General features: G+C 43.1%; 1 long non-coding RNA gene across 1 annotated transcript; it reads right to left on the bottom strand.

The window, feature by feature from the left end:
- Positions 1–10,520: 10,520 nt before the first annotated feature.
- On the bottom strand, positions 10,521–21,986 carry LOC308632188. The gene is made up of 5 exons (XR_014018447.1): positions 21,855–21,986; positions 13,950–14,102; positions 12,014–12,166; positions 11,299–11,381; positions 10,521–10,718 (listed from the first exon to the last, which is right to left on the bottom strand). It is a non-coding gene; the product is annotated as an uncharacterized lncRNA (long non-coding RNA).
- Between the last annotated feature and the right edge of the window lie 5,223 nt (positions 21,987–27,209).

A 27,209-nucleotide genomic window follows, 5' to 3' on the forward strand; every position in this document is an offset into this window, starting at 1 on the left:
CAGGGAAGGGCGCGACTGCGGTTATTTTAAGCCCCAATTCTCTGGGTTCAGGCAGAGGTCGTACTGCTTTCCTGAAGGCGGAGGAGCCTCAAATCTATGTGGGCTTAATTGGAGGAATTCAGTTTGGGATTTGGAGAAGTGGGATTTGGAGAGGTTGGATTTGGGAAGTTCTATTCCCACCAGCTCCATTGATGTCTGAGTGCTGGATACGTCCTGAGCCTTGGCCTTTCCATCTGTACAATTCGTCTACTCAAAAACCTATTGGGGTTGGGGATACAACTCAGTTGGTAGAGAGTGCTTGCCGAGCATCTACAAGGCCCAGGGCTCAACCCCCCAGAAAAATAAATAAATAAATAAATAAACCTATTAATTGAGAACCTACCACGTGCCAGAAGAGTTCTAGGTGTGGAACACAGGCAATTAAAAGGTAAAGAAAAAAAATCCTTGCTCCAGTGAGGTTTGGGTTTGCATGTGAGGTGTCCCCCAGAATCCCCTGTACTAATGCAGAGAGATTCAGAGGGCGACTGTGAGAGCTGTAAGCTAAGCCGTCCATCCTAGCTCGATGGACTGAGTGGGTAGCAACTGTATGCAGGTGGGTCGTGGGGGCTGCCCAGGAAGGGCGTATCCTCCCTACAGCCCCTTCCTTGCTTCGCCCTCTCTCTGCTGGCTGGCTGCTGTGAACGGAGCAGGTCTGCACCTCGCCCTGCCGCCACGATGCTCCACCTCACCTTGGGGCCAGAGCAAAGGGCTAACCCTCTGGAACTGTGAGCCAAAGTCAGCTTTCCCTCCTTTCAGTTGTTCTGTCAGTTGTTCATTGTTCTTGGTCACAGTGGTGAAAAGCTGACTAGTACACACAACGTTATTCTAGTAGCAGGAGTCAAAAAATAAACAAATACAATACATGACAGGTGACGGCACAGAGGGAAAAATAAAGCCCAGGAGAAAAGAAAGAAGTGGTGCTAGAGGCAAGGGGAGGATTTGTCTTATGTAGGAAGTAAAAGTCACCAGGATGTCTCCTGGGGCAGCCAGCAGGGAAAGAAGGGGACGTGCATTCCGGGAAGTGCAAAGATTCCCATAGCTGGGTGCAGCTATGCCTTCTGGGGACAGAGACCAGTCACCAGGCCTGGAGAGGAAAACACAGGGGGCATCCCAGTGAGTGGGGGTCAGACTTGGTGTTTTCTTTTGAGTGAGATGGAAAGAAAGCCAGAGGAGGCTTGGACAGAGGACTGGGAGTGACTATAGGGTGCAAGCAGAGAGGCCAATTAAATAGTCTGACTCAGTGTATGTGGGCTTTGAGCCAAAGAACAAAATTAAATTCAATTACAAGGTTTGAGGCTTGAACAACTGAAAAACATGTGAGATGTACTGGGTCCCCGGAGGTGATAAGGAAAGCCATGGGGAAGGTCAGCTTGGGGCACATTCTTTCTGAGATGTCTGTTACAAATCCATGTGGCCATATTGAGTAGATACTTGATATCTGAGCATGGAGAACAAGAGAGTTCTTGGTTGCTCTTAAAAGTGTTCACAAGTGAAGTATCTCACCTGATCTGCAGCACACAGAAAATAATTTGAAAGACTTTTCTCAGCTCTCCCAAGGTTTATACCAAGTTATCAGAACAAATAGGAGAGGAGTTTATTAATTTGCTCCTGGCACTGTGTTCCACGCAATGCAGGCTTCACAGCAGTACTTCTCCCAACAGCCAAGTAGCCAGCCACGTCACATCACTGGGAACCTTGGAGCCCACTCAAGACATGCTGAATCAGACACCGAGGAACAAGAGTCACACGCTCACACCCTCCAGTTGATTCGGACCACTAGATTAATGCCTAGGACACTGGAGATCAATTTTCTTTGAAACCTTAACAAGGAAGCCATGAAAGTAAAAAATGATTGACTCACTGATGTTCCATGAAAGCAAAGTCCCTCCTGCCGCACTGTTTTACAGAACAAGAGACTGGATATGCCACCGGCTTTCATGGACAGCTGTATTTCCATTGTCCTTGTCTTCCCAATGTGCTCTCTCCTGGCTGGTCTTCAGCAGTAAACAGATAAATTATCATCCTCTGAGGTTAGTGCTAGAGGGGATTCAGGATTTCTGGGTTTCAACTTATGTTAACTTATTTTTTTCTTTGTTGGCTTATCCTTTTACATCATGTTTAAGTCATCCTTTGCTATGACCAACTCTTGAGGACATTCTTCTGCATGACCTAAGGAAGCTTTATGGATGTTTCTGTCACATTGTGAACAATGATCTACCAGGAAGAAATTTTTGTATATCATGTAGGGAGTGAAAATGCTTTTGATTATTTTCCATTTGGACATCCAAATATAACAACATATTTACTGAGAATACTGTGCTGTGACCTACTGTTTAACAATGAGAACTTTCCTATAAATGATGTGACTCTTTATTTAAATATGATACCTCTCAGTAAATCATCATCAAATTTTAGTAAAATTGCATGCTCCACTAGTTATATTTATTCTGATTAATTCATATTTCAAGCTATTTTAAATGCTGTTTTCAAATATTTATGTTAATTATTTATGTGTCACATAGGGAAATAGAATATTGATTTAATATCCAGCAACCTTGTCGAACTTTTAAAATAAATCCAACAATCTACCTGTAGGTTGTTTGAGATTTTCCATGAACATAGTCATTTAATTTATGTGTAATAACAGTTATTTTCCTTGTTTATAATTTTTACATTCTTCCTTCAGATTCTGGATAGCATTTCTAGCCAATTGTTAAATACAGGTAGTTATAGTGGATATTTTTCTGTATTATAAGCTTCAAATGAAAGATAGTCAATGTTTTTAATTAAGTTTAATATTTGTTGTCATTTTTAGTAATTTCTAGCAGTTGATATCCTGCTAGAAATAATTTCTCTTTTGCATCTAGTTTTCTAGAAAATTTTTAAAAATCACAAACGGATATTGAAATTTGACCTAATATATTTTTCTGCATCAATTATAGTGATTATATAGTGTTCCTTCATTCTTAATGGAATGAATTACATTATTATTGACTTCTTGAAGTATATCTCTCCAAATTCTTGTATTCCTGTGTTAAATGCAATGTGATGATGATTAGCATCTTTTAAAATTTATTTCATGCCAAATTCAACTTGCTGATTTGTTTACAACTTTTCCACCTCAGTTCATGAATGAAATTCGCCAGTAATTTTGTTTTCCTTTACTGTTCTCTTCAGACTATGTACAAAGGTTTTGCTAGCCTGATAAAAATTAATTGAGAAACAGTTCCTGTTTTGCTGTTCTGGAGAAGTTGACGTTTGATTGACATCTTCCTTGAATGTGAAGTCCATTGAGCCTGAACTTTCCTTTAGGGAATTTTTGACCAATGATTTAATTTATTTAATGATATACATCTACTCAGTTTTCTATTCCTTCATGCATAGTTTTGGCAAACTGTAAGAAAATGATTGACCTTATCAACATTGCAAATGCACTGGTGTAAATTTGCTCATAAAACTCTAATGTTACCATCTGGCATCTGCAGGACCTGTAATGATACACCTTTTTTTTTAATTATTCACTCTCCCCACATTTATTTTATTATTTTTAAGATCTTTATTTTGTTTGTTTATTTTTATGTGTTGCTGAGGATGGAACCCAGTGCCTCTCATGTGTGAGGCTGGCGCTCTGCCACTGAGCCACAACCCCAGCCCCTTATTTTAAATTTTTACTATCATTACAGAAAGTTATGTGTGCTACCTAAAGATTCTATCCAATGCAGGACTCCCTACCATACACTGCTTCCTGCTCCCAGCCTATGTCAAAGGTTGCAAACTGCAGGCCTGGTTTGTGCTTTGTCTGGCTGCTATAATGTTTGAAATCAGGGAAATTCAAAAAAATTAGGGGACAAAAAAGATTTACTGGAGCACAGTCCTGCTCACCCATTTCCATATCTCCCATGCAGCTGTCACACTGTTTGCATACTGCAGGAGCAGAGCTGTAACTGAAGCCAGAGTTCTACTGTCTGTAGCATGAAATATTTACCATCTCACCCTTTAGAATAAAACTTTGCTAATCTCTGCAACAGGATATTAAGGTTTCTCTCATAGAACTTTAAAAGCACCAAAAGGCTGACTCCCCAGTTTTTAAATTTCTGCATTGATAATTATTATTCCCTCCCTTCTATTTCCCTTGTTTGCCTTTGCCTTTTGATGTTCTTGAGCAGTTTATTGAGATATAATTTATACACCATCTAATTCACTCATTCAAAACATTCAGTTCAATGGTTCTTAGTATATTTACAGAGCTGTGCATCCATCATCGAGGTTAATTTTAAAACATTTGAGTTACACCAAAAATAAATACGGCACCACATGTTCTTATCCTCCTTGCCCCTCCCCTGGCAACTACTAATCTACTTTCTGTCTCTATAGATTTGCCTAATCTGCATATTTTACATAAATGGAATCAAGTAATATGTGGTCCTTGGTGACAAGCTTTTGTAACATAAAAAATTTTCAAGATCCTTTCTTATTGTAGTACACATCAGTACTTTGTGTCTCTTCATTTCCAAATAATACTCCTTGGTATCAATATGCACATTTTCTTTATCTGTCCACACATGGATGGACATTTGGATTGATTCTAATTTGGGGCTATTACAAATAAAGTTTCCATAAACATTCATGCACACGTCCTGCTATGGACATATGTTTTCATTTTTCTTGGGAACATGCCTAGGAGTGGAATTACTGGATCTCACAGTAACTTTACATTTAACCATTAAGGGACTGCCAAACTCTATTCTAAAGTGACCACACCATTTTACATTCCCACAAGCAGCAAATAAGAACGAGAGTTTCTGCACATTCTCACTCATTTTCTAAATTCTTGATATGTATGTTTAACTCATAAATTTTCTGCAATTCTTCATTTCTCATATAAAAATGAATTTCCCATGAGTACTGGCTCAGCTATATCCTCACAGGTTCCTGTTCTCACGTTGTGTTCTGTTTTTGCTTAATTAAAAATATTTTTGAACTGTCCTTATTTTTTTCCTTCAGCCCAGTGTTATCTTAATTTCCATATTTATTAGGGAAAACAAATTCACTTTGTGATTTAAGGCGGAAATATATGGAAGCTTATTTCTTTGTCCAGTAATAACTCTATTTTAAAAGAGTGTCTAATAAACGTTGGCTAAATTTCATGTTTGATGTTTGTGTATTTAAAAAGAATTAGAATTCATACAATGATGTTAATTGAATATTATGTAAATATGTTCCACTATTATTAATTTTTTTATCAGTTACTGAAAGAATCTCCCACTGGTGGTTGATTTCTCTATTTCACATGAAGTTATACCCATTTTGTTCCGCACATTTTCGAGACATGTTTCAGTAATGCACATTAAAAGTGGTTGGATTTTTCCTGTAGTGTTGTCATTAGGAAGTAACTTTCATTACAAATGGAAAGCCTTCATTTTTCCTTAAAAGTTTTGGAATATAAGCTGGGTGTGGTGATGCATGCCCGTAATTCCAGCAGCTCCGTTAGTTGGAGGTGGGAGGATTACAAGTTCAAAGCTACCTTTAGCAACTTATCGAGGTCCTGTCTCAAAATAAAAAGTAAAAAAGGGCCCGGATGTGGCTCAGTGGCTAAGCACCCCTGAGTTCGATACGGTACCAAAAAAAAAAAAAATGTTTTGAATATAATCGAAACAAAGCAGCTCTCTTGCTTTCTCTTCATCACTAAAGGTACCTGTCACATTCTGTTCCATTCCTGGTGACTGTTGGGCACACCATTACAGGTGTCTGGAAAACGTTGTAAAGAACATATGTTCTAATGGTCTCTGTGTTAACCAGAGTGTTCGGTTCATTTACATTTGGACTTAAATTTAGTATATTTATTGTAATTTTTATTTTCTCTTAATATTAATTTTTTCTCTTCTTTTAAACATAGTCTATTTTTCTCTTTCCTTTGCCATGTTTGAATCTTTTCATTATCATATCTCCTCAACTATAAATTAACAATTGACAGAACTCCAATGAGCATGATTTGATGTAACTTTAGTAAATTGACTATCTAAAAACCATCAGCAGACAAAATTAAACACTGAAAAATTAGATGTTATTTTGATTTTACATTTATTTTTGTGTATCGTGACAGTGTATCCAGGTATGTGGCTTTTTTTGTTTTGTTTTGTCTTAATTTTAATTTTATTTTACTTAAAATATTCCTGGCTTCTGGAATTTGTGGGTGATATTTCCCAATGGTTCTGGAGAATGCTTAGTTAATTTCTCTTCAAATAATGGACCTTTTCCATTGCCTCTCTGTCTCTGGAATTCTGGTCAGATGCATATGAACCACATCAGCTCTATTTCTTTCATCTCCATATTTTTAATCTTTTTATCCTTACATGCTTTATTCTTGAAAACTGGTCTATCTTTAAATTCACTTCTTCTCACTGTGTCAAATCTGCATTGATTTTAAAATCATATTTCTTATAGCTTTATCTCAAGGCATATGTTAATTGGTTCTTTTACTAAGCTGCAAGACCTTTGTTTTTTGTAGTTTCATCTTTCCTAGTAACATTTCAAGTTTATTATTTTTACTTGTTTAAATAATCCTATTTCCTACTGCTTCCTACATCTAATAAGTCCGAGGTTTTCAGCAATATTCTATTACGTACAAGATAAAACATACCTATACAGTTTTTTCCTTCCAAATAAGCATCTGTATTAGATCTTTAATTATCAGAAACAGGTAGAAAAAAAAAGCTACCCAAATTTTCCACCTACCTTTGTTTCATGGGTTATCCACAAAGTTTCGGTTTTAAAAATAACCAAAATTGATCAAGGATAAAAGTCCAAAAGATAAAGTTTGGTATGAATGCTTGCAGGAACAAATGAAAGGGAGAGAAAAAACTTACCTTATAGTAAATAAATGGAGTGATAATCCCTGACTGAAAGTTGTTCTGCTAATGAAAAAGTATGCTTTTAAAAGTGGATTCCTGTTCACTAAGTATCCAGTATGGGTTACACACTTTGGATACAAAGTTAAATTATTCATTATCTACCCTAAGGCGGGGAACTTCTTCCATTTATGAATAACAAAATCAAGATTTAAACACTTTAGATAATTTGTGCAGGGTTACACAGTAAGTGGCAGATCTGAGTCTAGAAACCAGATCTAAAACTAGAGTTTACTTTGTATGTGCCTGTCAGCTTTCTATCACTATGACAAAATACCTGAGATAAAGAGTTTATAAAGAGGAAAGAATTATTTGGGCTCTAAGTTTCACAGATTTCAGTGCAAGGTCTGTTGGCCTTGTTGCTTTGGGGCCTGTGGCAAAGCAGAGCATCTTTGTTGGGAGCGCAAGGCACAAAAAGCTGCTCCCTTCATGGAGGCTGGGAAACCTAAAGCAGGAAAGGAAGGGGCCACTCTCTCCATACCTGCTCCCAAAGCTCACCACCAGTGATGCAACTGTCTTCCACCAGGCTCCACCATCTCCCAATAGCCCTGCAGACTGGGAACTAAGCCTTCAGTGCACAGGCCTTTTGGGGATCCCATCGACAGCTGTTTGCTATCTCAAAGTTAAAGTTATCAGGCCCAAAGCAAAATTAGGATAAGGTAAAGCTAAAATTATGAGTCATTTAGCCAGAATGAAGCCATTGCAAGACAAAGACACATTGCATAACACAACTAGTTGCCTTGTTTGGGAAACTTGCCACTTTGTTTCCAAGGAAAATGCAGTTCCTTTGCCCCTGGCAGAGACAGCAAGCCTTAGCAGGCCCCTGCGGCCTCACTCTCTCCTAGTACTGGGACCAGAAGAAAGATGCAATGGGGAGAGACCTTGAGGAGAACACATTAAGTACTCTGACACGTTACTCGTTCCTGCCTTCTAAGGATCCATATTTAAAAATGAACCACATAGCTTCTGACCCTTGGAGCCACTTCATACTAAATTTTATAGATGTGCAATTTCAGAATTATAAAATTTAGAGCATGATACTTCCTATTTTATTGAACAAGAAGCAGACCCAGGGAGGTTTAATCACTTGCCTAAGGTCACAAGATGCTTAGGACTACAGTAAGACTCTCTCTTTTGTTTGTCTGTCTAAACTTGTGTGTTTCTTTGTAGAAGTTCGTGCATATTTAATACAAAAGCAAAACGTTCCTTGTTTCTATATTTTTTAATCTTTCACAAGTTAAACCCAACTTCAGTTGAACCTTCAGGCGAGGGGAATTTCCAACCTAGAGCCAGGTGGTTCCTAGTGACTTTTAAGAGGCTCAAAACTCAGAACAAAAAAGCAAAGTGCACTGTTGTTTGACTTCATTTCTTCTACAAAATGGCTATGAGAATCTGGCTTCTGGGGTTGCTTGTTTGTTGGTAAAACAGATGACACATGAACTACTGGACTTCCAAAGTTGCATACTCTGTGACTTCAGATAGTATATATTTGGCTGTGTCTTTTGTACCAGGATTTATACGAGGCAAACAGAATACAAAAATTAATTATGTTTGCTTCTTGCCCTTGAGGAACTGGAGTTCCAGAGGGTAAGGCAGATCTGAAACATAATTTTTGAATACTAAATTCAACATCCTTGGGTAATAAAAACAGATACGGTTTGTCTGTATTTACCCCTCTGAGGATTCTTATCTGTGATTAAACCTTGAGATGGTGCCTTTGGGCCTCATTGGAGGCCAGGGTGTCCTGTTTCAACATATACCAGTCATAAAATGAAAAGTCTATCTTTACCCCCACTTGTTTCCATGAGCTAAGGCTGCCAGCTGGCTGCGGGCATGGATTTCAGATGGTAACAGGCTGTTGAAATACTTTGGACACAAAGCCTTTCATACCCCAGTGGAGTGGTGGCTCCTCACTGGGAAACGTCTGTCAAGCTCCTAGCTGCTTAGTGGCCAGTGTCTCCCCACTACACACCAGGGTCCATGCTGATTAGACCCTTTCAGAATCTTCTGGTCTAGAAATGGTGAACTCAAGCTTTATGGCTGAAATGACTTCAGGGCAGTTCCCAACCCCCACAAACAAGAGCATGGCTTTGAATGGGCTTGTGTAATCTCTCTCGTCACACCTGGGCTGGGTCTAGGAGTGGAACCCACGTTATTCTCATATGTTTTAACTCAACTTCTAAGTAAGATCCAATATGCAATGATTGGCATGAAAAACATTTCTTAGCAAGATGAAGTCCATGATGGTATTTGATCCACCATCCTTCCTTTACAAAAGGGAAACCCAGGCTCTGGGAAGGGTTGTGAATTCCAACACCACACAGCTCCACAAAGAACCTCTGTTGTCTTGCTCAAATTCGAGTGTTCCTTCTAAAACTTCTCATTGATCCAGTTTCAAGAATGACCCCCCCCCCCGTCTGTAGGTTTTTCTGGAATTAATTATTTATAAAAAAAGATGTTTAGCTCTTCTGAACCCTTCCTGGTCCTCTTTTGAACCCTTCCTGGTCAATGTGCTTCCAACTCTGGTATAACGCAGCACGGCATATCACTGTCTTCTCTTCACTTTGGGTTTTTACATTGATTTTGACTTTCTAAACATTATATTCAAATATTACTAATCTTGATTATTGAGTTTTGGGTGCCCACTTCAATTTGTGTCTGAGATGAGTGTTCTGTCTTGCCTTATCCTAGCTGAAGCCCTGACTCTTGTAGAATGACACAGAAACAGCTGAAGGTCTTCTCCCCTGCAGGCAGGGTCTGAAGGCAGACACCTCATGGGAAGGGCTGAAGCAGAAGCTCTAAAGAAGAGGCAGGAAATACTCAGAAGGCCTGTATCCTTCAGGTCCACAAATGCAAAGCACCAGGACTCGAAGCTGAGCAGTTTCCAGCTGCAGCATCAGTTCTCAGGGAGTTTTAAATGACCACCTTTAAACCAGCTCCTGAAAACCCCACAAATGCAATCCCAGGTAGCTACATCCAAGTACAGAAGTAGGGAGCTCATGTGCATCAGAAGGTCTGTGGCCTCACTGGCTGTTCCTTCTGTGCATTGTCCTTGGTGCAAGGCAGGTGGCTCTAGAAGTCATCTGCCCAGACAATGAAGAAAACCTAGTGTCTAGAGGCAGGTGCACTGGGCACCAGCAGGCAGAGGAAGGCACCTAATCCATTGGCCACTGGATCAACCTCAACCTGGCTGAGCTGGAGATATGACAACCCACCTTACTGACCTGCAGCTCCCAGGCTGAGCAGGGTCTTCTGATGATAGGGTTGCTTGTCTTTTTCGGCTAATGGACATGAAATTCTTGAGGACAGGGGCCATGTCTTACTCAACTCACTGTTAGAAGCCTAGAAAAGTCCTGGACACGTGGGCCTGACCAATATGTGGGCTGAATGTAGGAATGAAATGAATTTGACCAAATTTTTCCTGTGGAGGACTTGAAATTCATTACTGTATGCTTTGTAGGCCATGGGACATGTCTCACAACCACCAACCCTGCCCTTGCAGCCCTAAAGTAGCTACAGACAATAGTAAAAGAAAAAGTGTGAGTGGGATACAGTGAAACTTTATTTATGGCCATTGAAATATGAACTTCATCAAGATGCATGTGCCACAAAATCTTATTATTCCTTAGTTTTTTTTTTTAACAATAGACAAAAATTCTTAGCTCAAACACAAGTTTGCCAATTCCGGGATTAAAGCAACAAAACTTGGACTCTCCACTCCTATCCAAAGGTATTCTTATGTTTCAGTCTGAATTCAAGCCAAGATCCCACCTTTTCAAAAAAATAAAATAAAATAAATATAATACACACACACACACACACACACACACACACAATTTTATAAAACAAGAATCCTTAGGAAAGATGAGCAATTATGAAAAGAATGGAAAGACCAGGGACAGAAATATGAATTTAGGCAGAACCAATAACAATTAGGTTATTTCTTGCTACTTTTCTGAGTTTTTGTTTGTCTGTTTGGTTTTTTTTTTTTTTTTTGAGTTGATAAGACTTTTTGTTTGTCTTTTGGGTTATATTACTGCTATGTATGTGTAGGTTTTTGTTGTTATGTTTGCAAAGAAAACTTGTTAGTGCTAAGGAATCTCACTAATTCAATGTTTTCCCTATTGTATAACATAATAATTTATTACATAGAGCCTCATAGTTTATAAGGTATTTTCATATACAACCCTTCCCAATAGCTCTTGGAGTATTTGGACTTTTGATTCTCATGAGTTCAGTAGGGGTTCTTCACTTCCTCTGAGCTACTGGACCCTATAACCCTAATATTAGTAGTAGTATGGCTACATTATGGACAGAGATTGGAGAGGTTTAAGTACTTGATAAAACTCACACAGCTGGCAAAGGGTTGAATTGGTGCTCAACCCCTAGCACGGAGGTTTGGTCTGGTTCCAGATGATCCTCCGTGGTTACACCCTGGACGACACAGAGGGGAGTGGGTTATCAACAGGAGACACACACCCACTACAGAGCCATGGAGAAGGTACCCTAGACCTCGAGTCTGCCAAGAGGGGCTCCCATGTGTGTTGGCCTCAGAGATGAAGGGAGGGAACCAAACCCATGGGCAAGGATGAGGCTCATCCCTAATCCACTGGTGTTTGCAGAACTGATGTGATAAACACCACCCTTTGGGAAATAACAGACACAACTTACGCAGAGTTCCCAGAAGCCTTCAGTGGCTCCTCGTTCTAACACTTTGAATAGGTGAAGAGAGAGAGAAAGTTAGTGTGTATCTGTAATGAGCAATGCCTCACAGGGCACTGGCAAAGCCCAGGGGAAACATTCTTCAGAAGCATCCAAGTTTGGAGCAGCCTGTTCTTTAGGGCTATGGGTGAACAAGCTGAGAATATTCAGGACAGTAGCTGTAAATGTTTCAAATGTGCCTTCCCCAAGATCTGTAAACCCTATGGAGAGAAAGCAGAAGGCGGACCTTTGATTCTCATGGGCTCAGTGGGGGTTCTTCACTTCCTCTGAGCTACTGGACCCTGTAACCCTAACTGGCCTAAACCAACATGATGTCACATTAAATATGTAGTATGCCAGCTCACCTGCGTCTCTGAAGAGTAAATGAGAGAGCCCAGTGTTGGAATTCATGTCGCACCACCCAGATGTATTCGATTTTTCTGACTTAAAGTCTCAGGTTGGAATGCGATGATGAGAAATAAATGCTTAATCTGAAGTTGTGTTGATTAGAAGATTCCCTGAAATGAGTTAGGACATCCGCTGTCTGAACCTGGTTAGGAATTCCATCACGCAATCTGAACACCACGTGGTAAATAAGCAGCCACCCTGATTTTGACTAATAGCTTTATAAATAGTAAGTTATGAGTTTTTGCAGCTCTGCCGTGTGTCAGGCACAAGGCTTGGTGCTTCACACACCTTAGTATTGACTTTCATCATGAAACATTATAAAGAGTTTAAAATCGGCAGGATCTCTGAAACTAGATGTCCCAGTTCAAATCTGCCTACCTGCATGATTATGGAAGCAAAAGACAAATAATAAAAGTGTTTTGCTCATTAAAGTAGGTTAAATAGGGGTCCCTAGAAAATATGTCCCCATCAAGTCCCTGGAGCCTGTGAAGCTTACCTTATTTGGAAGATGGTCTTCAGTTGAGGACTTTGAGATAATGTCATTCTGAATGACCTCAGTGGGTCCTAAATCCAGTGACCAGGGTAATTATAGGAGAAAGGTTGAGGGAGGTCCAAGAGAGCAAGAGGAGGACACACAGAGGAGGTGACATGAACACAGAAGCAGATGCTACAGTGAGACAGCCACAGAACCACAAGCCAAGGAATACTGGTGGCCCCCAGAGGCCAGCAGAGGCAAGAAACACATTGTCCCCAAAGCCTCCAGGGGGACCGTAGCCCAGCTGTTGCCTTGAATCCCCCCAGAATGATGACTTGTTTGAGCCACGTGGTTCATGCTAATTCCTAATTCGTTGTGGTCCCCACAGGGAACTCACACATTTCACGGAGTCACTGTGAAGAGTAAATAGTGGACATATGGAAATCCCTTGAACAAAAACTGACACATAGTAAATGCTAAATAATAATTTAGCCATTAGTAGCAACAATCCAGATGTTCATGGAGGTTTTACAATGAGGTGTTAAAACAGTGATGGGATCTCAAAACCAGGTTAGGAGAATGCTCAAGTGTCCCTTTCCACCAGCCCAGTAAACACATCTGAGACCTCTGAAGTCCAAGGAGCAGAGCGGAGGGATCTTTTTTAACATCAAGGCTATTCAGTAAAGAACCCCAAGAGAGTTGTAACATATCATTAGGTCTAAATCTCCCTGTGGAGAAGGCCTCTAGACTCTCCTGAGAAAAAGGTGTCAAAACCAGTCTAAGAACTACCGTAATTCACATGCTGATAAGTGAATTTGATTCCTGAGCTCAACACAGAAAATCCAGGTCTTGTCGATTATCCAGCAGTAAAGTCGTTAGATACAAAACAAGGCAGAAAATGGAACCCCAAATCATGGAATCAGAACAGGTGATCAACAGCCACGGTGGGGAGGGGAGGGGAGGGACCTGCGGGAGCTAGGTCCACGGCTCCCTCCCCCGTAGCTGTTGCCCACGCGGAGGCAGGGGAAGCTCTGGTAAAAGTGCGCTGTATGCTTCAGGTGGAAAGCTGGATGGAGCATCTGTCGTCCTCCAGGGAAACCCAGGCTCCTTCCTGCCTGCGGCGGGAGGGTGTGTTTGCCACCGTGGGACTCCTGCTTACCTCCTCCCTGCTCTCAGCAGGCCACAGATCACCATTTTGTGTTTATTCTGTAAACATTAAATTCTTTCCCAACTCCGGGATTTTACCTTTGAGTTTGGAGAGATCCTCCCCAGATGTCCCCAGAGGTTACCTCCTTTCTATTACTTGGGCCTCAGTGTCACCTCCCAAGAGCGACCTTCCCCAGATGTCCCCAGGTTGTCCCTCCCCCGGGGGAACTTCTTATCCCATCCCCTGATTTTGTTTTCTTCGTGGCACTTACCTGTTCATTGGTAACTGCTGACACTCTCACTGGAACGGCTGCCCCAGATCCCTGCTTCTCCATCAAATATGCTTAAAAATTGCAGGGACAGTCTGGGTCAACTCGCAGGAACCTGGATCCTAGGCCATGGTACAAGATCTCATCCTGTCACTTCTGAACAAGACAAACATGTGTTCAAAAGAAAGTCTAGAGTAACAGGAAGCAGGTGATCAGAAGAGCCTGGGGGGAGTCTAAATGCAGAGACAGGGCAAAGGGCCACAGGGGGCCCAATCAGAGGGAAGGATGGGGCCTGTGGTTTGTTCAAAAAAACATTTTATGGAAATAGCTCTACGTGTTTATTCCTGCGTATATCTGGCAGGAATCCAAACAAATCTCCACTTTCCATTTTGAATATCACAGGGTTCATGCAGTTCTATTTCTGGCCAATTTCAATTCTTTCAAAAGAGAATGTCTATGCAGATCTGGTCATAAAAATAGAAGAGACATTTGCCATGAAGAGTCACCTTTATCCCTTTGCTTTAAACCATTTTTATGCCCCTTAATTCCCACACATCTGATACATGCTCTTGTTTGCACGCTTTGAATTCCCAGCAAAATTTATTATGTCTCTTCATCATGCGGTGAGTCATAAAGAGTTTACTTCTACAGACACATTGGCAAGGCAGGAAAAAAAAATGTATGAATCACAGTTCCAGGGCCTGGACCCTGCCATGCACTGCTCTTTATTTTCCATTTCTCCCAGAGACACAGAGCTTGGTTCTGCTTCTCTCTCCAGAGTGGTCACTGGCAATGGAGACCAGAACTTCAGCCTGGCATGGCGCCTAAAACAGGAAATTTAAGCTGCATAACTGTGGTTTTTCAACCAAGAATTGGGCCAACCTTTTCTTCCTTTTAGTGGTCAGATCATTGACTGTTAGAGCTAGAAAGAAACCCACTTCAGCCTGTTTCCTGATCTGGATAAGGAAGTGGTTGAACTAGATAAGCTTTAAGAAACCAAGTTCTTGAAGCTGGTGATTCTAAACATCCACACGCGTGAAAAGGGAACGGCAGGGTCCTTCGCAGAGCCCCGTGCCCTCTGCTTAATGTGCGCACCTTCAATAAGCATTTGTGGGGCTGATGTTTTTCGATCTTGTTTCATCTAGCAGCCTCTGCTCTGCAGTTTCAAAAGGACATGGATTGTTCGTTTTCTTTTCATCCTTGATTAACTCAGGCCCTTCTTTTCGTGTACAAAGTGCTGAAGGTGCACAGAGGAGGGAGGTTTGGGTTTTGTAGGGGCAGCTAAACGAGAAGCTGCACAGAAGAGGTGATACTGGAGTCTTAAAGCCTAAGTAGAAGTTGGCCAAGCAAAAAGTGATGAGGAACAGCACCTGGGAACAAGGGAACAATGTGTGCTAAAGCCCTGGTGTACTAAAGATTCCTGGAATGTAGCATAACTGAAGAGATGGCCAGGAAATCCGACCACAAAGAAAGAGGACATGCATCTTGCCTGGCCACTATCATTCCCTCTCTTTAAATCACTTCAACTCTTCTTGGGCAGCTTCTGCCATCCCCATCAGTGCCTGTAGTTTGGAAGGGCTGACCTTGACCCCCCAGTTCTGCAGGGAGATGTACATCCTAAACCCAGCCCATGAGAGCCCTGTGTCCCTCCACCCTTGAGTTGGGCGGGTCCTGGTCACTGGAATTAGTATCTCTGCTAAAGAACTTGGGAAATGAGACTCTTCTGCTGACATTGCTAAGCTGTCAGACTAAGGCTCCAAGTAACTGCTCTACCAACCCCACAGTCATCTTGAGAATGGAGTGATCACAAGCAGAGCAGAGCCAAGGGACAGAGATTCTTGGAGAAATGCTTTTATCACCTGGTCAGAGCATCTCAAAGGGAGAGCTGCAGCATCCTACGCAAGATCCTTCCCCATGGGGTGGAATGTTCTGCCTGTGGCCAGACACTCCGTAGCCCCAGACTCCATCAGTATCCCCAGTTGTGATAAGCAAAGCTCCTCAGTATGTTTCCAGCTAGCCTCTAAGGAAACAGCATTACCTCAGGGGAGAATCGTGACTGATTTGGGGGTTCAGAAATCCATTTGTGTTTTGCTTTGGATTGGTAGCTTGGATTGAGTACCTGTCACTGTAAATAAAATATCCTATTTACTTCAAAGAAATCGGGTCAAATGGTGAGAGCTGTCTGTACTTGTATCCTTTGTTATCTGGGGTGTGTGTGTGAAAGGTGGTGAGAGTTCTGTTTTGAGAAGGTGGGTACATGAGGGGTAGGCACCATTAACGGTGACACTGAACTAGTCTGAGGACCGTTAGCTGACACATCCATTTCAAAACCCTGAGGTCTAAAGGGCAAGTGAATACAAGGAAAGGTAGAAAAGACCAGATGCCGGTCAACTTGAGAAATGGCATCTTGACTTAGAATAAGCTTTAAAACATAGACAACCCAGGCAGGATGATACTTAAAACACTCCACGATTGACATAGTAAGGGCGTGGACATTTATAATAAAAGTGGATGCTAGAGGGAAGCAGCAGCTGACCGCTAGCCCTGTCCTCCGACAGTCTTGCTAGTCTCAAAGTATCTTAGTTGAACTCACCCTTCCAGCAATAAGTTTTTTCTTGTGCAGTCAAACCATTTACACAGCTCTGACACCAGAGGATGGGACCCTGGATTCCAGGCCAGCGTGGTGATTAATATGCATCCAGCATTTCTCACTGATTTTTGCCTGTGGATTTTTCTTTCCCTTGGTGACTATCAACAGAGATAGCCTGAAAAAGAACCTGAGGCCAGGGAGAACACATTTGATGATGACCAAAATATATATACATGTAGTGTTTTCCTCATTTCAGCTTCTCTTATCTCTTTCTTATTGCTTCTTTTTTATAAATAAACACACAAAGACTTCTCTTGCTTGGGAAGCACTATACCCTGTAATCTCTTGTTTCCGCTCATTTAGAAATGTGTCCCACTACTTTCTCAAAGAACAACAACAACAAAGTATCTTTCCTGTTTGCTTCAGTTGGATGCTTTCCCCTAAAATAATCCATTCACACAAAAGCGCTCAGGAGCAATGTGTAATTTACTGAGATTGCACAGAACCTAGGCAGGGTTTGCATTGCCCAGCTGACAGCAAACTCAACTTTGCCTTCCAGGTCTCTGTGGTGCTGGGAATCCCAGGTGATGGGGCAGGTGGGGATGCGCCCCATCCTCTCCCTCCCCCTACTCTGCTGCTTCTGGTCTATCTTCAGTCTTCCTATGGCCATCCACATCCTCTCGTGTGTGAGGGCAGGCAGCTCTGAAACTTGCCCATAGAGCTGCCGTTGTTACCTGGCAGAAGAGAACTCTGCACTATTGCGACCATCCTGTTTGCAAACAAGGCATTACAGATCATGAAGAACACTTCTTCTCTCATGCCTGGACAGTCATAAATGTCTATGTATAGTTCAGACATTCTGCTATGACATCTCACTAAACAGAGACTGGCATTGTGGTACAGCTTCACAAATGACCTTTTGTTGAAAGACATATGACACCATTGCCTGAGACCTTGCCATTCCATGTCCTGTTCATGCCCTGATAGTCTCCCTTTCTGGCTTCCTTTTCATTTCTGGGGGAAGGTGCTGCAGACACCATACCTTAGTTTTTAAGCCCAATCTCTCTGCTCCCCTGTGCCTCCAGCTTCCCATCAAGCTCAAGGCTTTCCAGAGTGGGAGAGGAAAGGAGGAATTGCACTGTAGGAGCCCACGTGCGATGGGATTTCCTGTTTGCTCCCACCGGCAGTGGCTTTTAAGAACAGGAGACGCGTCTACTTTCCTGGTAATAAATTTTGCATTATATAATAAACAAAAATATTTGGGTTAAAGGCGAATTGCTGGCTCCCTGCTTTTCTTCTTCAACATAGCACCTACTTTATAAGAAGCTTCCTCTCACAGTTAGTATCTACTGCTCTAAATATTGCCTTAGGTGCCAGGGACCTCACAGTGAGTAGCCTCACTCCCCTGAACAATGCTCAGTCTGGAGAGTATGAGAAAAGATGAGCAAAGATTATTCACAAATATTAGAAATATTAATGACCATACAGCATTGGTAACAAGGAAGATGCTGATTAATATTCATTTAATGTTTGCAGTGTTTCAGGGGCGTGCTAAACCATTGCTCTACAGTATCTCATTTAATTCTTAAAATGATTCCCAGAAACACACACTGTTAACATTCCAGTCATACCAATGAGGCAATAGAGGGAAAGGTGCTATGGAACCCAGGTATCTCCAAGCCCACTCTCCCTGCTGGAGACTCTGCAGTATGACACAAGATAAGTGTAGGGGAAAGAGACAAGGGCTCAGTCAGGACAGACTGCCCTTGCCTAGGGTGGTCGTGGAGGACTTCACCACGAAGCTGCTATTTGCTGGTCTTGAAGGCAGAGCACTTGCAGTGGCGTAGGAGAGCATGGGAATAAGAGCATGTCTAAGACTGCATGGAAGACATGCAAAACCAGATTTGGTTTCGGTAAAAAGAATACGTGGATGTGCAGTGCTTGGGATACCGGGGGTGTTAGGTTCTTTGGAGTTGTTAGGAAAATTGCCCTGACAATAGTCCGGGTGGCTCTGGTGGTAGAAGGCCCCAGATCAGCCAATTAACATATTTAGCAAGTTCCCGCTCAGTGGGCAGGGAAAGCCAGGACCACACTGCCACCTTACAACATGCTCCCTGCTCTCATGCATCACCAAGTCCTGACATTTCTAACCCCCAAATCCACCTCCGATCACCCAGGTGCCCTCAGCTGCACTGCGCACCCTCGTTCATCCGACTCTCTGTCTTCCATAGACGCCGTGACACATCCCAAGGGCTTCCTCCTCCCAGCGTGCCGCCTGCAGCTCAGCCTCCACCCACACCACCGCCAAGCAAACGCTTCCCGAAACACTGTGACGGCACCAGTCCTGGAAGAAAATCTTTACATTTAAGATAAAATTGAAAAGTGTTCCCAGAAAACTGAGCCCTGTGTGCCGAGGGGCACCTCCAGAACTTCCCTGCCCTTCCTCTGCTCACTCCGGGCTCCACCGTCTTCCCTCTTGGGTATTCCAAGTCCCTCCTGGCCCAGCACGGTCCCCCTGCAGCTGTGCTTCTCCCAGATTCCTTTGGCCAAGTCCTGTTGGGCCTTCTCAGATTTGTCACCTCGCTGGAACTGTCCTCTATCCTCTCCCTCCTGCACTTGGTCCTCCCCCCAGCCTGCCTCTCCTTTGTACCATTTAGCATGGTCTGGATTAATTATCTGTAATTATCTGTGCACTCATTTGCACTCCGTCCTATGAAGTGGCCAAGGAAGGTGGTTTGCGTGCCTTGGCCTCCTCTTGCATCTTCAGGGCCTCGGTGGCACCTGGTGGGGCAGGTGTTGGGTGGATGTATATAAACAGTACCTAGGAGTGTCTGATGGGTGCCTGGAAGACTGACGGATGGAAGGAAGGAAGGGCTTGATAAATGCTGGGATTCTTGTTTGAAAAACATAACTAGAAACTTGAGACTATCTCATGCTTCTCAAATAAAGCCTGGTCCCTTGAAGAGGATTTGAATTCTTGTAATAGCCTGGATTGCAAGGTGGAGATAAAGGGAGAGAGCAGGTGGCCAGACCAGAGGAGGGATATCCCGTGACGGACATGAGTGTCCATGGCTGTCCCAGCGGGCTCCAGCCTTGCATGGTACACTGCCAAGGAAGGCTGTGAACATTTTAGCAGGGGCTTTCCTGGAATCCTTTCGAAGGCAAGTGCTCCATCCATGTGGATGATAATCTAAGGCTGGTCAGTTTTATCTTTACGTTGCCTTTCACATGAACTGCAGTTCTGCACCACTCCCCCACCCCACCCCACTCTGTCAGCTGCTATAGGGTGCTGTGGCCCCTCGCTAGGTGTTCATCTCTAGGAAATGCCTAAGAGTCTGCATTTGGTTATGTTTGCAGAAATGATCTTGGGTTGTCTGGGCACAGACTTGCTCAGGGGAGATGCATCAGAAATGTCTCTGCATGTGATTCCGGATGTTTCTGCTACAAGCAGCTGTCAGGACTGCCAACTGGCAGCTCCCAGAATCACCCGCAGACAGAACCATCCCAGTCACAGGCAGCCAGCAAGGGGCACACAGTCCCTGCCTGTTGCTGGATCACAACAGCTGAAACAAAGGCTCCCTCTGCAGAGGGCTCGTTTGCCACGTAGAAAATGACTCTTATTTTCTCTATCTGCTCTTGGAAGATACTCAATATTAAAAAAAAAAAAAAAAAGCAGAGCAACTTAAACAAGGAAATGCTGAGCTTGTTCTAGGATGAAAAGAAGCTAGATGCCTGCGCTTTCATAATGAGAGGCCAGCTGAGAACCTCAAAGAATATTGACAGGCATTGGTGTTAGGAGGCATTTCCAACTAGGCTTTGCTATTAACAGCCTACGTTGTTTTGGGCCAGCCCTTGGCCTGACTCTCATCACAGATAGAACCAGGGCAGGGGGATCTAGCTATGATTCCTGTTATTTATTATATTCAACAGCCAGGATCCTAGACTTTTAAACTGAGTTCTATGGGGGGAAAAAAAAAAAAAACAAGTTGATCATTTGTTTTTATTTTGAAACCTTGATTCTCAAAATTGTGGCTTCAGTATAACAAAAAGAGCAATATAAAATGGCAGCCACACAGAAAATATGGGAACAAATGCTAACAGATGTACTTTACCCAACCCCCTGGTTTTTAGAATTTCCCCATGTCAGCCCCATCCATACTGATGGCCACCTCCATCCTCTTCCCTGCCTGGACTCCGTCCTTGGTGCTTACTCTATGGACCCCGGTCTTCTATTTGCTTATCCCTCCAAAAGGGAACCTGGGCTCATTTAAAATGCCCTCCTGCCTGAGCCTTTTCAGTCTGATCCATGTTCACATTGCTCTTGCTGCTTCTTGGAATGTCCCCCTTGTCACTCCACAGCCTCCTTATGTCTCAATTCTGTGTCAAGTGGGCTCAGTTCAGAAGTTTTCATTGCCTTACTTTCAACCCTGTCCTCCATCGGGGTGGAACTTCTGTCATTTAGTTGAATTTTGGAGCAATCTTGGAAGCAGTGGGACTCCGATGTGGGGATCTGAAGACTCACCTCTAACAGAGCTCTAGGGATCCTCACTCTGTGACTTTGGAAACACTCTGTGGCTTCTTTGAACTCCACTTTTGTCTGTGAAATGTGGATGACAGTATAGACTTGAATGGACGTGGTGAGGGACCACCGACCTAACGGCCCTCATACGCAGAAGCTCCCAGGCAATAAGAGTTTCCATTCTTCGTGGAAATTTCATTCCTTTTCTTTGGTCATATTTTTTGTGCCTTACCCCTTTTTACTAAACAACTTAGACTGTAGATGCCTTATCCATCTTTATTACCACAGTACTTTTGTAAAGAAATAAAGTGAGTTAAATCAACACATGGCCATTTCCATACAGGGACACTGAGGTTGAACGGGGAGAGAATCTGACGTTGTCCCCGATAATAATGGTGGAGTAGCAAGTGCAAGGAAAAGACCCACACTTCTCTCACCCACACAAAACCCAGACATTCCAGCCCTTCAGTCAGGGCCTGAGCTAAGGCATTATATACATTTCTTTCGTTCTTGGCCTCCTTCTACAGAGTCACAATAGCCCACTATGAAGCACCACTCTCAGTCCTACATGCTCATTCCTTCCTCCCCTCAGACCATGCGAGCACACGAGACCAGAAATGCCAGAGCCCTCAGGATTCCACCCTGACCTTTGCTATTTCCAGCCACATCTTGTCACGCACCCTCACCAAGAGTTTGACTCAGATCCGAGCACTCTTCCCCCAGACAGTGGTCGTCTAACACGCCCATCCTTCCCCTGTGTGTCTGTGCTGCCCTGTGTGCCTTGCTAATAGGGGCTTACCAGGCCTCCTTGCAGAGAAGGACATGACTTTGGCACAGCAGAGTCCTCCATCCTGTTGGTCCAGGGGCTGAGTGTAGACACCTGGTTTATGGGTGGAGAAGAGAGGAAAGGTAACTGCTGCTCCGGGTCAGCAACACCAGCTGGTTTAGCTTCATTTATTTGGAGCAGGCTTTTCAACACCTATTCCCTAGATAATGGATGGGAGGGGAAAACCTGAGGTCATGTTATTCTTCCCAGGGGAAGAGGAGAGGCCAGGCGAATAACTGGACTCTGGCTTGCCCTTCTGTGACTTTGACTGTGTGTTTGTGTTTTTAAAATGAGCTATGCTTATCATGAGTTTAGGAAATAAAAAGAGAAGACCCAACATCAGATTAGGTAGAGTCTCCCGGAGGTGTGGATGGAGCACAGCCCTGGTGTCAGATAACAGAGCACTTGACCTTGGAGAAGTGACTTGACCTCTTCCAGTTTCTTACTCTGTAGAGGTTGAGGGAAGGGGTCTGCCTTGCCAAGTTGTTATAAAAACTGAGATAATGAATGCAAAACAGCCTAAGGGCATCATGACCCTTGGGCTGTGGTGCCAACCTCTATTTTTTTTTTTGACTAGTTGATTTTAATTGTGAGTCTGAGAGGGACAAATCTAGCAAAATAAAAAAGCAGAACCCTTTGCACTCCTCCTCGCTTCCTGCACTGATTCCTGGCTGTCAGTCTGTTTTCCTCCACCTGGCCACGTTCTTCTCTGCAGAGGCCTGAAGGCCTGCGGATCAGACCCCCCCATACTGTGTTCTGCCAGCTTTCCTTGAGCTTCTGCCAAGGGAGCAATGCTGATCAAGGAAGGCTGGGGGTCACGCTAGTTTAGATCTCTCCTAACAGGCTGCAGGTGGCCCCTCTGTCTGTGGAACCACCCACCTTGGTTGCAGGCAGAGCAGCCTGTAAACAAGGGTGTCCCTGCTGCCTGCCCCACAGTGTCCTCCCAAGATGGCTCAGTGCTGCTGGGCTCCAGGGTCTTGGTGGCTTCTGTGCAAAGAGGGCATCTGCAGTGTCCTGGAAGTGGTCGCTCCAGTGGCCCCTGGCACAGGAGCCGAAGCCCCTCCATGGCACAGGGGTGGAGGGCTCTGGCTATATTAGTTACGTTATTCTAACCACACCCATCCCCTGTTTCCTTAGGACCCCAGGGATGTCAGCCACTTCCCAGAGTTTCCAATTTGGAGTCATCACCCCCGCCCCACTTTTTCTACCAGTGGCTTAATTTTTATAGTAGTTTGCAGTTCATGGCAAAATTCAGCAAAAAATACAGTATTCCCTAAGCTCCCGGATCCACACAGCCCGGCTTCCCTGAGCAACACCTTTCTCACCCGAGTTCCTTGCTTGCCTTAGATTCACTCTTGGTGTTGGACATTGAGTCTGTTTTCACAAATGTAGTGACAAGCCTCCCCTCACAGTGTCCTGAAGAGCAGTCCCCCTCCGCCATACAACCCTTTCACTCTATCAACTCACCCCTCCTCCCCATGAACCTATGGAAACTACTGATCATTTTTGCTGTCTCTATGGCTTTTGCCACCAGAATGTTATGCCATTTGAATTATACAGTTACAGCCTCTTCTGATTGGCTCCTTCCACTTATTAATACACACTTGTGTCACCTCCTTGTTTCTTTTTAGTGTTGCATAGTATCCCATGGTTTACATGTACCACCATTTATTTATCCTTTCACTTACTGAAGAACTTGGGAGTGGCGTTTAAGTTTCTACAATTACAAATAAAGCTGCTATAAGCTTCTCTGCACAGACTTTTAAATGACTTAATTTTCCAGCTTCTTTGGGTAAATACCAAGGAGGGCAATGGCTGGATTAAATAATAAAAGTTTGCTTGGTTTTCTGAGAAATGCCAGACTCTCTTCCAAACTGGCAGCATCATTTTGCATTCCCACCAGCCAAGGTCTGAGGGTGCATTTCCCCGTATTCTTATTTTAGCATCAACAGGGTTTTGCATTCTATGTGTGTGCAGTGGCATCTCATTGTTGTTCGGATTTGCGCCTTCCTGGTGGGGCGTGGTCTTTCCTGCACTACTTTACACCTGTATCATCTTTGGTGAAGAGTCTATTCAGGACTTTTGCCCATATTTTAATCAGATATTTTGTTTTCTATTCATGCATTTTAATAGTTCTTTGTAACCAGGCACAATATCACATGTCTGTACTTCTAGTGGCTCAGGAGGCTGAGGCAGGAGGATCGTGTATTCAAAGCCAGCCTCAGCAACATAGCAAGGCCCTAAGCAACTTAGCAAAAACCCTGTCTCTAAATAAATTGTTGTTTTAAAAAAGGCTTCAAATGTGACTCAGGGGTTAAGCACTCCTGAGCTTAATCCTAGTTCGGGGGTGGGGGGGGGCAGGAATTCCAACCTTCCCCTTTTGTCCTTTCTGCATTTCCTTTATTTTTGTAACCAATTCTCTATGTTAAATTCCCTTGTTTTCGAAATAGCTAAGATGGGGTTTGTTTTCTGACTGGGCAATGATGGAGACCCTTACCGTATTTCTAATTTTTGTGATTTTTCAAGCAATTATTCCTAGAAGCCTTAAAGCACAGAGAGGTGACCATAAACACTTTCTAAGAGGGCACACATGGTCTTTCAACCAGGGAATGTAAAATCATTATTTTAAAAAAATGGATGAATTAAAAGATCTTAATACTCTATGGGAACATGGGGTTGTCATGAGTGATTTCATGATTTTCTCAGTGATGGTTCACAGGCAGGAACTCACTGACTTATGTGCTTCTTCATTCATTCTTTTGATATGAGACTGGGTTGTCTACTGTCTCCCCAGGTGGGAGCCATGGTTCTATTGATATAAACACATCTATTTTTTTTCTTCTTCTAGCATAGGTGAAGCTGAGGTATCCTGTTTTTATTATTATTATTATTATTATTATTATTATTAATGTATTTATTTCCTTTCATAACAGAAAGGCGGGATTGGCCCATTCCAATCACCAAGTTGAGTTCAACAAAGACAATCACCGTTCTGCCTGTTGTCTTTACTTGCTGTCACCAAACAACATGCTTCAATATAGTTGTCCAGTGCCACTGAATCTATACCTGTAAGTATAGATTCCCGTACCACATGGCAGTCACTCTGCGTTAGCCTTACAGCCCCACCCTGCATGTAGCTTCTCTTTCCCCTTGGAACCTGGCGGGAGCTCCCTTCTGGTTCTGGTGTCTCCCCTGGCTCCTTCCAACCTTCTGCAGAGCAAGCCTGCTGCAACCTGTGCATGCCGCCATGTACATACAGCTCTCTCAAGCCGGTGCCACTATCCTCAGCATGAAGTCCCATGTATCAGAGGCTTTTATGAAGCTGTTCTGGCTGGCTCAGATCATCTTCTCCCACACAACTCCCTTTCCTGGACCACCTTCGTGTCCTTTGATATATGAAGTTATGCATGGACCGTGTTTCTGATTCAGGAATTCAGATGATGGTCCCTTCTCCCACAATATTACCATTTATTTCCCATCTGTGCTTCTAGCCTGCTGGTTAGAAGCAGGTCTGCACATTCAACACTTATAATACTTATCACAATGTGCTATAAACTTTTGTTTTGGGGATCTATGCCCCTATGAATCTGTGAGAGCCTCAAGAGCAGAACACTGGATTCCTCCATACATTCCTGGAGACTAGCGAAGGCTCAGGCATAGCATAGCATAGGGTGACTGAGTTTTCAAAGCCTTCCACTTTTTTGAAATCCAAATTATTATGCATTTATTGAAAGGCCAGATTCTAGGCTCTGTGGAAACCTAAATAAGGGGTAAATGCACGTTCTGCTATCATGAAAAATGTGGCATAGAAGAGATAAAAATGCAGTCACGAATACTCTCGGTATTCTTCTGGATCACAGGCAGAGAGGGAGACAGCTCTGAAGTGACCAGAACTATCAGCTAGGAAGGCCATGTTCATCACTTTAACCCCAGGAATGGAGAGGGATTTTTCTAGAAAGACAACATGCCTACAGTTCCTTGCATCTCAATGCAGGTGAGGCAGTGATGAACTTTTCATTGAAAAACGATGTGTAGTCCTCACATAAGTGATTGTACCAGCTGCAAATTCCCAAGCTGCAAATTGCTTTGAGCTGAAAGGTGCTAGAAAATGAAATTTCTTGGGAAATTCACTGGAGACTCTCCATGAAAATTAACATGTCCAATTTTCTTTGGGAAGCATACATTAGATACCTTATTATCCCTCCTCAGTAATTGCAGCCTTTGGGCTTTTTGAGCTAAAATTACATAAAGTTAAAATGGAATCTTAGAATTGTAGTGCTAGGAAGAAATTAGAGGAGACTGCATGGATGTTTCATTGGCTGCATGTGAAATGTAGGGAGGTAGTAGATAGATATATTTGCTTCTCACCTCCAGTCTCAGACTCTCTGTATTTTCTTTTGCTGTCATAACAAATGACCACAATTTTAGAAGCTTAAAACAATGATCATTGACTCCCCCACAGTCTATAGGTCAGAAGTCTGGGTGCAGCAGGGTTTAGTCAAGTCCCGTGCATAGGGTATGTGCATAGGGTATCACAACACCAAAGTCAAGCTATCTGCAGGACTGCGCTCCTTCCTGAAGACGCTGGCTCAAGTGGCTGGCTGCATTGAACCTGTGCAACTGTAGCTCTGGTGGAGCCATTCTGGGTGGTGGGCAGCTGGGGGCCCATCTTTGCTTCCAGAAGTTGCTGCCTTTTTTCTTATACTTTCCAAGGGGTCCTCCTCCAAAGCGGTGAGTGAAGTCCTCCTATCAGCTTCTCTGAAGCCTTCTGTGGCATCTCTCTGATTACACTGTGTTTTTAAGGTCTCACCTAATTACCATAGGTCTGCTCACCTTGTTTCCCTGACTTACAGTCCATAATCTTAGTGCATTTTGCTATGGAAATAATATATTCACAGGTCCCAGGGATTAGATGATGGACATTCTGGGAGAGTCATTATTCTTCTGAGCAACTGTACGGATGCATCGTTTCCCAGAGTGGTAGGTGTGGAGTTGAGTCGGGTCTCTTTGCTTTTTCATGTCTGGAGATCAATCAGACAGACCTAAGATTTCTAGCTCTAAGAATTAATGACCAGAGTAAACTAAGATGAGTTATTTAGTTTTTCTGAAATTCATTTTTTAAAAGTTATTGGTACAATGGGATATGTTTTACTAGGAAAGATTTAAGAAATACAAGAGAAAACAAGTGCAGTGGATTCAGGAGTGTACACATGCTCAGTAAATACACTTCTTACAGACACCGACTCGCTCACATGCCTACAGAGCGAGCTGGTGCAACTCCTTGAACACATTGCAGACCAACCACTAGTAACTGTGTGCTCCCTACCC

Source organism: Spermophilus citellus (genome assembly GCF_964194105.1).
Source record: "Spermophilus citellus genome assembly, chromosome: 13".
NCBI lineage: Eukaryota > Metazoa > Chordata > Mammalia > Rodentia > Sciuridae > Spermophilus > Spermophilus citellus.